This window comes from Arachis duranensis, chromosome 2 (assembly GCF_000817695.3).
Source record: "Arachis duranensis cultivar V14167 chromosome 2, aradu.V14167.gnm2.J7QH, whole genome shotgun sequence".
Taxonomy (NCBI): domain Eukaryota; kingdom Viridiplantae; phylum Streptophyta; class Magnoliopsida; order Fabales; family Fabaceae; genus Arachis; species Arachis duranensis.
In genome coordinates, this window is record NC_029773.3 from 46,360,008 (window position 1) to 46,372,058 (window position 12,051).

The 12,051-nt window shown below is 36.7% G+C and overlaps 1 long non-coding RNA gene across 1 annotated transcript; it reads right to left on the reverse strand.

Annotated features, from left to right (window-relative positions):
• Nucleotides 1–696: 696 nt before the first annotated feature.
• Nucleotides 697–3,498, reverse strand: LOC107474396 (uncharacterized). Its single transcript, XR_008005687.1, has 2 exons — nt 2,819–3,498; nt 697–902 (listed from the first exon to the last, which is right to left on the reverse strand). It is a non-coding gene; the product is annotated as an uncharacterized LOC107474396 (long non-coding RNA).
• Nucleotides 3,499–12,051: the final 8,553 nt, after the last annotated feature.

Sequence of the window (12,051 nt, forward strand, 5' to 3'; positions counted from 1 at the left end):
AATCGCTGATCACGTGTTGCATTAAATGAGGCACACGCTCAAACGCGTGCGTACACAGACAATGTTTGCGTATGCACACTCAACTCTATGTCCACAATAACGATCCAATTTTCAGTATGTCTAGATCATACCGGAAACTGAGTGCTACCAACTTATCGTCCTAATTATTATCTATTACTTAATATATGAGCCTGATTCGTTGTTAAAAACGTAGTTATTTTACGAGGTACTTTTTTTTAAACGTTTAAGTTGACAATCATGAACATACACGGATGATATCATAAGTAACAACAAGATAAGTAGTTAAAAGTAAACACACATTTATATATATGCATACATCTCAAGCATTTGACAACATTCAGTCATTCAAGCTTTATTAGAACATAGATCTTAATTAGGACACCCCTACAAGTAGCTACGTAATAACTATAGACATATATACATACAACATCCCAGTCCTTGACCTGTTCAAGAAGTCCCTAAGCTGGTACTCAAGCTAGCCTAGGCTCTATACTCACCTAATCTGTAACACCCTAACTTTTAGCATATCATGATCATACCAAAAGTAAGGAGTTACTAACCTGTTTTCTTTTATTATCTGTTTAATATTGAGCCTTTACGTCGATATCGCGTTTCAGTTTTTTAGAAAATTCCAGAAAATTGTTTTTTAGTAATTAAAATCATATATCAAAGATCTTCAAACAATAATAATCACATAATTATTAATAATAATAGATGTTATACAATTAAATTCAATATAAAACTCGAATACAATACATATCCCTTTGGATAAAATAAAATCTAAAGCAACAAGGGCGAGGGAACTCTATAAAAACAACAAGAATCACAAGTAAATCTACTAATTGTCTGCAGCATCTTATTGAATCTTCGAATCTGTATCACTGAAAGAGTGAAAGATTTTGGAATGAGAACAAACCACACGTTCTCAGTAGGGAATGAAAATACCGTAAAAGTAATGAAATAAAATGCTCTTTGAAAGCTGACATAAAACTATATTTTTACCAAACCCTTTGAAAATACTCTTGGTTTTACTTTAGCTAACTAATTACCTCTTTATAAAATCATTAAACTCAAAACAATTTTTAAATATAAAACTAGTCACATTACCCATCTATCAGCCACAAAATTAATTCTTAGTCAAAATGTCAATTCGTAATCACTTTAATACATTCACAAACTAATAGTACAAGCAAGAGATTCAATTCAATATACAAGCAAGTCACAACAAGACAAACAATATAATCACAAAGAAATAAGACAAGCAAGCGCAATAAAAAGAAAATGTGCAAATAACATGATGCATGTCTATCTCTAACGCAGGCCATGAGCTCATGTATCGGTTGCCTACCCGCTCCCGACATTACCCAGGCACAAGTTCCAGATATGGTTTTCCAGATGCATACAGTGTGCTTATATAAGTCTTACGGTTAGGCCACATACAATGTGACTTTCAATGTGCTTACATCTGGAAAACAGTTCTTAGTGTGTGGGTGTCTCCACTATACATTTGGCACTAAGGCCCAAACAAAGTCACATCTGCTCTCTTGTGACAGACATTCCTTTACTTAATATATTTATTTAATCTTTGTTCTCTGCTCTCATGTGGCAGAGATTCCTTTAATTATCTCTCTTTTCTTTATTTTTCGTTCTTCTTTTCTTTCTTATCAAACCAACTCAAAACATAACTTAAAGCAAAATCCCTTCTCAAAAGATTGAGTTTAAAGCATTATGCTTTTCTTAATAAATCGAATCGAAAACAAAACTCTTTTTGTAATAAATTGAAATCAAATAATATTCTTAAATCAGATTCGCTTTTAAATAATACTTTAAATAAAGTCTTACAATTTTATAAAAATTTGGCAGTATTTCCTCTAAAATTCGGGCTTAACCACCCTTACGGGTTCCCTATTTCTCAACAAATCATCAGCTCTTTTCATCAGTAGTTATCATAACAATAGATTCTAAATAAACAACTCATCATAAACTAGTTTAACGACTATCATTCTTTCATCAGATAACATTCAGAATTTCCATCAACCATTCTTTGAAAGTAGCCCAGTATAACGTCAAAAGTTATAATTAGTTTCCTAAAAATCAGCCTTTAACTTCACACAATTTCGTTCACTATCAAATTACTAGTTCGTTTTCAAAACTACTATTTTTATATTTAAAATTCCGGTTTCAAGAAAATTGATTTAGTAATCAAACTTTAAATCCTTTAACCCTTTTCAAACCCAAACCTAATTAGTTATAAACCAATATTAATAACCATCATAGTGTCATCAAATGAACAATTCAATAACAACCAATTTGACATAATTAACTAAAATCGGAATTTTCAGCAATTCTAAAATAATCAGAAAATCCATAACAATCATCATCCTTAAACACAGCCACAAATCCATCTCAACATAATTTCATCACATTCAATCATATTCACAATCACCAACAATCTCAATTTCGCCAATTTTTATCAATTAATTAAATAAGACAATTATAAATTATTTGCAGTTACTCACTAAACTTCAATGGCATTCATAAATTAAAACAGTTAATTTTTAAAATAAATCCCATGCCTCAGCTCGTCAAAACTCACAAAACCTAAACGTGTTAAAACCTGTTTTTCCTTGTGTCCTGCAACAGCCACAACGTTTGACCATTTCTAAAGCAACAACAGCGACTTCAAACATGACATGCAAGCACCAATACTCAACCCTATGGCAAATAACGCCGCAAAATCCTCAGTAACATATAGCTGAATAGGGACTATAAAGGGTTTCGAAGGAGAACAACTTACTGCACTAAAAAAGAATCGAGATAACTGAACGGCATCAACCCCATGAACAACTCTAGTGGATTTTGTCAGCAGCGGTCAAAACAGCCCATAGGGTTGACGGTGACGCAACTCCATCACCGGCGACCAAGAAACACGACGATAACATCTTTCCTTCCTTAACGACATACTGTCTCGGTCGGCCTTCATCCCTCTACGGCGGACCAAACGTGGGCAGGACGAGGCTGAACGGCGGCGGGTCTTCAGCGGTAGCTCCGCTCCTCGGCGACGTCTTCCAACAACAGCAACGTCATCAGCGTAGACGAAGACCCTCCCTTCTAGCGGCGGTAGCACATCCTTCTCTCTCTTTGTGATTCTCTCTCTCTCACCTCCAGTGACTTCGACGACCGCGCGTGGAGAAGACAGTGGCAGAAGCGATGGAATGAATCTGCTTAGTGGTGGCGCGATGGCGGCGACAAGGGCTAATGGCACGACGGCGCCGACGAGGCCTAGCGGCGCTAGCACGGTCCCCTTCCTTCTCCCCCCTCTCCTTCCTTTCTCCTTCTTTCCCTCCGCTCACTCAGATATCTCTCTCTTTCAATTTATTTCTTTCCTTATTGTGGCTGCATGTATGTCTTGTGTGTGTTGCGGAAGAAAGGGAAGGGGGTAAGGCGGCTAGATTTAGGATAAAAATTAGGGTTAGGGTTTTGTGTAGTTAGGTTTAGGGTAATTTGGTAATTTTAATAAAAATTTGGGATATATAGTAATTGAAAACCCTTTTTTTTTAATCCATCACTCATTTATGAAAATTACTATTTAATTATCAATTTTCAAATAAATAGAGATAGTCAACTTAATTTCTCTTAAAATCATAAAATAGAGTTCAAAGTCTAATTATTCAAATTAAACCATATATCTAAAATTCTTATTATTATTATTATTATTATTATTATTATTATTATTACTCAAGCTTTCAAATCATTAATAAGAAAATATCCAATTAATATAAAAGTTTCTTAAAACAATATCCTGAATAAATAAAATAAGTCATAATTAATTTATTATTTAATTTCTAAAGATTTGGGGTCTTACATCCTACTCCACTTATAAAAATTTTCGTCCTCGAAAATTTAACGTAATACACAAAATAGTACCTAGTTTCATCCCTTTACTTTTTAAACATTTGATGGAAAAGTAAAAAGTCTTAGCATATAGATATACATACATACAGTTTCAAATAATAGGATTCTCATTATAGAGATATAAGGGTATAAGTGTGAGGCTTGTAGCCCAATGTAAACGATTACAAAACAGGTTGGCGTTAAAACAACGTGGTTAATGTTCACAACACTAATTTCGTACTGACTCCAGATATTAATCTCCCTAAACTTCAACATGACGTAACCTCACTATTCCCATCCACACTTTGTCAAATAAATCTTCCGAGAATTTTCAACATCATCCATCACCTCACAACCCAATATGGTAACATGTCCAACATCCGCAAACTCTTTTGCGTGAATCAAACTCCACATTTTCCTATGACGTCGCAAACTCACAGCCTTTACTTTTCGCATCCACAAAACGCATACCAAAGAACTAACACATCGCTCGCTATACCTAAAGATTGCACGTGGTACTATACTAATCTCGAATTTACCCAAAAGGATACAAGCAAACATCGAAGAACACAATCAAGTAAGGATACACTTTAGAGGTAGGACTTGAAATAAGAGAAACAATCACATTCAAGAAAGGTAGAAGAACAAAGAATCTAAGCTGGCATATGCAGTTAAGATCATCGAGAATGCATATGCATAAAAGACAGGGTTGGAGAGGAATCAAGTTATTTTTCAAGAAAGAAATCTGAAACAAGGATTTCAAGGTAAACCATGAAAGAACAAGATACGCAACCAAGTAACCTCGAGATGCAACCTCTAACATTTCCCAAACCCCGCAACATGTGTTACCTATTACCTCTATTTTGTCCATGACAACCCATTAGTGTTCCTATATACATAAATCATTAGTATTAAGTTGGCCAGACTTAATACCAAGAGGAATGCAATGGTAAGCTAACAGCATTACTCAACAGACAGTCATGCATATAAAATCTAAACTCTTATTATCAGAACAAGTCACTAAGCATGACAGACACTCAGAGTATGCAATGAAACATAGTCAGTCCATTCCCAAGGCTCTAACAAGAACGAACTATTCTGATACCATAATGTAACACCCTAACTTTTAGTTGTCATGATCGTACCAAAAGTAAGGAGTTACTAACCTGTTTTCTTTTATTATCTATTTAATATTGAGCCTTTACGTCGATATCGCATTTCAGTTTTTAAGAAAATTCCAGAAATTGTTTTTTAGTAATTAAAGTCATATATCAAAGATCTTCAAACAATAATAATCACATAATTATTAATAATAATAGATGCTATACAATTAAATTCAATATAAAACTTGAATATAATACATATCCCTCTGGATAAAATAAAAGCTAAAGCAACAAGGGCGAGGGAACTCTATAAAAAAAACAGGAATCACAAGTAAATCTACTAATCATCTGCAACATCTTATTGAATATTCGAACCTGTATCACTAAAAGGGTGAAAGATTTTGGGGTGAGAATAAATCACACGTTCTCAGTAGGGAATGAGAATGCCGCATAAAATATCCGCTCATCAAGCATATAAGTATTGGGAAGCTAGCATGACTATTGTTGCTCAATTACATTTTGATTTTTTTAATTGAAATTTTCATCTAGGACATTTTATGAAATTTTTGAAATCATAAAGAATTTGAAGAAGCAAATGCAAATAAGGCAAGAAAAGAAAAGGGAAAGAATGAGAAAGTTGAAGGCTTTGAGTACCAATGACAATTCATTTGTCAAGTACTTATGGTGTTTATGTATCAAGCAAAAAGCATGAAAATAAAACATTTATAGTCAAGGCTAGGCTCAGGTGCAAAGCACTCCCTCAAAGCTCAAGGCTCTGAGCATAAATGATTAGAGAAATAAAGACAATAAACAAAATGAGGTTAAAGAGTCCTCTAATTAAATGCTTGTGGTGCTTATGTATCAAGTGATAATACTTGAGAACAAAGCATTTAGAGTCGTAGCTTTGCTTTCAACAAACGGTGCAAAGCACCCAAAAAGCTAAGCTAAGAAAAAAATAAAAAAACTTGTTTCAAGGTAGGAACATAAAGAAAAAGATTTCATGAAATGAGTTAGATAGAAGCATCAATCATTTGAATTTCTTTTGTGATTGTAGCATGCATAAGAAACTAGCCAACTATGAACATAAAAATTGCTACTCTTCTCACTTTGGTTTGTCAAAAATTTATTGCATGATTCTTTGTTTGCTTGAGGACAAGCAAAGTTTAAGTTTGGTGTTGTGATGACTGCGCATCATGTTATGTTTTTCTATGCTTTTTCATATCAAAATTTAATTCATTATGTTTAATTATTGAGTATTTTTATGCTTAAGTTGTATATTTCTTTGATTTCTTTGAATTGTTTAACTTTGTAGAAAATGGTGGAAAAAGAAGCAAAAAGCACAAAACAAGCCCAAAAGAAGAAAAGAGGAAATTTTGGGTGTGCCAAAGAAGGCGTGGTATGCCAGATCTAAATTTTAGAGAAGGTAGGAAGTTGCATTACTATGGGCGTGTTGCATCACTATGGGCGTGCCACTTGGTGCTCTGGGCGTGGCACACCAAGCTTGTGAAGCCAACTCTCATCAATGGGCGTGCCACTTGGTGCTCTGGGCGTGATACGCCAAGCTTGTGAAGTTAAGATCTCAAAGAGGGTGTGCCACTTGGTGTTTTGGGCGTGGCACGCCAGTCCAACATTCTAGCAAAGAAGATTGAATAGCCTACATGGGTGTGGCACGTCAGTCTCGGGCGTGGCATGTCGAGGCATATGCCAGCCTGACCTCCTCCCATTCAAATGAACATATTTTGAGCTACAAAGTGCCAAATGAAAGGGTTCTAGTGCCATTAAAAAGTAGACATTCATAGCTTTCCAACCATATATAACACTTTATAGTGGACACTAGAATTGAGGAAGATATTGACCCCAAAAACATAAGAAGTACAACACATCCCTGCAAAGATACAACCTGACCTCTTTATCTTCAAAGGAACATAACTTGAGTTGTAGAGGTCTAAATGATGCACTGTTTGTGGAGTTGGAAAGGTGACATCTAGAGCTTTCTAATGATATATAACATTTTATAGTGGACGTTAAATATGGAGGTGAAAAAGACCATTCTTTTAGCGTCACAATCTGGGCGTGTCTATGGGCGTGCCAGTGGGCGTGGCACGCCAAACTTGGGCATGACACGCCAGTTTTACTTTCACAAGGGGTGTGGTACGCCAAGAATGGGTATGGCACGCTGGGGTATTTGACAAACTGACCTCTTCACCTTCAAATGAGCATAACTTGAGCTATAGAGGTCCAAATGAGATGATTCCAGCAGCATTAGAAAGCTGACATCCAGGGATTTCTAGCAATATATAATACTCTATAGTTGACATTCATTTTTGGGCCGAAACATGTCCATTCTTCTAGCGTTGCAAGATGGGTCTCACTCTTAGGAGCAATTTCCAATGGGAGTGGCATGCCAATTTCTCCCTGCAGCCTCAAACTTTCAACCAAGCCCACTCCAACTCTGATTCAAGCCACAATTGCCAACCAATCAAGACCACAAGAAGCATCTAGAATAATTCATTTTCATTTATTGTAATTTGCTTTTAATTTCATTTGAGTTTGTAATTTAGGATAGCTATAAATAGGACCACCATACACACATTGAGGGGATTATTCTGGACACAATTGGAGGAGGGGTCTTTGAACTCCCTCTTCTCACCCACACTTCTCTCCTCTTTCACTTTCTTACTTCTAAATAATTTAGTTATGAATCACTAGCTCTTTCTATTGGGAAAGAGAGCTCTATTTCCATTTGATGGATTGATTATTTTTATTCTTCTTCTTCTATTCATCTTTCTTTGATTTACTAGAAAGAATTTTGTTCTTCATTCTAGCATTCAATCATCTTGAAAAAGAGATTGAATGAACTTGGGTTTTATGTGAACCTTGGAAGAGGAATTATAAAACCATGCTTGAAATCCTTTCTCACATTGAGTGGATTTGGGTTTTGGGATTAGATAATTGTGACGCTAGATCTACCCATTACTTGGATCCATGAAGATGTGTGGTATAATCAGGGAACAAGTTTCATCTCTCTTCATGAGCAACTAGACCAAGAAATTGGCTATTGATCAAGATTGGGGAGATTGAGTTACCAAGGAATTGGGACTCAATCACTCATGATTGTCAAGAGGTCAATGAGTTGCATGATTGAAGATGAGATGAAATAAATTAATCCAGAGAATGTAATATCTCTTGATCCCAATGTTTATTTTATCTTTTCTATCTTATTTACTTTATGGTCATTTACTTTCCAACACTTTGCTTTCTTGTACTTTACATTTATGCCATTTACTTTCTTGCACTTTATTGCTTTTCTTTACTTTTATGTCATTTACATTTCTTGTTGCTCATCATCCAATTATGCTTGTCTAACTAGAATAATCAATCAACTATTGTTTGTTTAATTCATTAATCTCTGTGGGATTCGACCTCACTCTATTGTGAGTTTTAACTTGACGACTATTCGTTATACTTGCCAAAAATTTTTTTGTAGTGATACATTAATTTCGTGATCAATAGTCGCACACCATATCGAAACAGCGGATGGATGCCCAGCTGTTTGGGTGCAACTGTAATGGCGCCATATCACACCGGTTCAGAAGAGAGATGACAAAGGGAAAGAAGGGGAACCGAACCCCCAAGTTGGTGAACATGGGCTTGTACACCCCTATCCAATCGGCCACCCGGGGATTATCCATGTTTATATGACAAATGTGTTCCCGATTTCCAGAAACGAATGCCTCATAGTGTTCCTACTCGGGACTGCCTCCACACAGTAGATCGGAGTTATGGAATTCCTAGAGCTCCTTGAGTGTTATCTTGGAAGCCGTATCCTTAACGTCAGAGGTGACCCAAGAATAACGATCTACGAGAGCTCTTGGGATGGGGCGCTGCGTCATTGATGATTGGATTTTTGACGGTTTAGAATTTCTCAAATAAAATCTCATCGAAGTATAGTTTCTAAACTAAGCAATAATCCTTTCATACAAAAAGTTGTTTGTCACTAAAACAAACCCCTAAAATTTATAAACCGAAGTATTGAACCTCGGGTCGTTCTCCCTAGGAATTACAATAAAGTGTCTTGTTATTGGTTGTGAGTTATTTTGGGGTTTTAATAAGAAACATGAAAGATAAATGGCAAGAAAGTAAACTAACAACTATAAAAGGCTCTTGGCAAGGTATGAAAATTAGAAGTTCTATGAAGAGGAACAAAATCTACACTAAAACTAAAAGAGACATTTCAACAAACACATAAAAGGCAATAAAAGTAAACAACATAAATTGCAAGAATTAAAGAGAGATCTAACTACAAAGGCAAGAGATCAACAATAGAAAAGCAAAGAAGAACAATTGTTATGAATTACCTCTTATTGAATTGAAAGAAAATGGAAGGAACAATAGTAGATCTACAACAAAGTATAAGAACAACATAAAGGAAATTACAATAAAAAAGTGGAAGAAGAATGAATCTAACAACAAGGAATTGAGAAGATAGAAGTAGAAGAAGATGAATTAAAATCTAGATCTAAGAACTAAACCTAATCCTAATCCTAATTCTAGAGAGAAGTGAGAGCTTCTCTCTCTAGAAACTACTTCTAAAACTAAACTATGACTAATGGTGACTAACTTCTAAAGTATGAAAGTATGTTCATTCCCCCTTCAATCCTTGGCTTAAATAGCATCAGAAATGAGTTGGATTGGGCCCACAAGGCTTCTAAAATCGCTGGCCACGTTTTGCTTTAAGTGAACCAGGTGGCAGCAACGTCGCATGCGCGTACTATGCGCGTACGCACCACCATACTTGTAGCAACTATGGCAAATTTTATATCGTTTCGAAGCCCCGGATGTTAGCTTTCTAACCCAACTAGAACTGCATCATTTGGACCTCTGTAGCTCAAGTTATGGTTGTTTAAGTGCAAAGAGGTCGGCTTGACAGCTTTCCGGTTCTTTCATTTCTTCATGAGTTCTCCAACTTTTCATGCTTTCTTTCTTCATTCTCTTGATCCAATCTTTGCCTCCTAAACCTTAAATCACTTAACAAATATATCAAGGCATCTAATGGAATCAAGGTGAATTAGATTTAGCTATTTTAAGACCTAAAAAGCATGTTTTCACTCTTAAGCACAATTAAAGGAGAAGTTATAAAACCATGCTATTTCATTGAATAAATGTGGGTAAAAGGTGATAAAATCCCCTAAAATCAATACAAGATAAACCCTACAAATGGGGTTTATCAGTCATACCTACAGTTAGGGCACCACTTAAAGTTAAACTCAGGAGCTGAGGTCAGAAAATCAGAGGAGACGAAGATTATTGCTACGTTCTGCTACGTCTCTATTGTACACTAATCTGTGATCAATTAGAGGTAAAAATCAATTTTCCTAATGGAACCCCCTGTAATCTACCTAACAATGGCATGCTCAACCCAAAGAAGAGCAACCATTAACAATGAAAAAGGAATGCAGCGGTGATGGAAAAAATAAAAGCAGAACAATAATCGTTCATAAAAAGATGAAGCTAATTGAAACTTACCAGAAAATTGAGGAAAGAAGAGAAATGAACCCCAGGGAAATGCAGCAGGAAGGCCTTTCGCCAATTGAATCAAGAAAGAAGAGAATGACGGAATCAGTGAATATAGTGAATGAAGAAATAAGGAGCGAAAGGGGGGAATGCGGAATAGTAACTGTCAGTGGGAAGCGCAAAAAGTCAGGAACAAAATAGGCTTTTCCCCTAAATTTCAAATAAGCCATAATGAGCATTTAATGCTCGACACAGGAATCAAGGCGACGCTTCCTGTAACAGAAGAGGAAAACTCGTGCATTGGGGCATGGACTCCATCACGGACTCCTGACCCCAGGAGAGCTTGATCGAGGCAGAAGCAAGTAGATTAAATGCGCCAACTACGAGCTTCTATGCCCATAGCTTGCACGTTGGGGGCACTGTTCCGGCCTAACCCACCAGCGGCCTGGGTCCAGGCATGAATAGTCGACTCGATGGGTCAATCGACCTGAGCCAGGAGGTGACCCGCACGTCACCTCCTCCTCCACGTGGAACCTGGATAGCTAGCAGAAGCTTCCTGGCAGGTGGGCCTGGCCATATGGGGCCTACCCAAGTACGAACTATAAAGGGGGAGGGACCTACCCTTCCCCAGAAGTACATCACCTATTCTAACCCTAAATCGCCGCCTTTTGTACGTATACTGACTTGAGCATCGGAGTCCTTGCAGGTGGCCCCACCACATCGTCGCTCCATTGATCCAGGCAAGCGACCTCTTCCGGAATCCAACCATCATCCCATTTCGCGCCCAGGCCCTAACCCCTTCAAGGCTTTGCTGCAGTACCAGTTCAACCCGACCCACCTGACGTTCGAGCAGACGAACAAGTAACATATCTTAAAAAAACCATATAGTAAAAAATATGACTTTGATAATGTATTGACTATAGACTAATTATAAGAAAATTAGAGAGACCTATGCTTTGAACACCGCAAAAAATATCAATGTCCTTATGAAAACATAGAAATATCAAAGTCTCAGTTCTTCGAAAAACAAAGAAATTCAAAAAAGAAAAAAAATTACATAGAAGGTGAGGAAGCAACAATGATGACCAGTTCTGGGATCTACTGCTTCTGTCGCCCAAGATGACAAGCATGACTGAATTCGAAACGGTGGCGACTGACGACCCAGAGAGTGACGACGAACTTGAGTACGAGACCAGAGACAGTAAAAGAGATTGGAGATGAGAGCAAGAAAGAGCTTGAGTGTCAGAACCACCTAACCAAATCCCAATGAGAGAAATGAGAACTCAAGCATAATAAAAATGAGAGAAGGACAAAAAAAAAAGGAATTGAATTTTCGAATAAAAAAACAAATTTAAGCATGATCCGGTTCAGTTTATATAAACCGATCCGGATCGTTGATTTTGGTAAAAAACCGGCCATATTAAACTAGATTTAATCATTATGCTATGTGAGTGGCTCCCAAACTTTAAACCCTAAATCGAATTAGCATCATCTAAGAGTCTTAAGACAGATCTTGTCA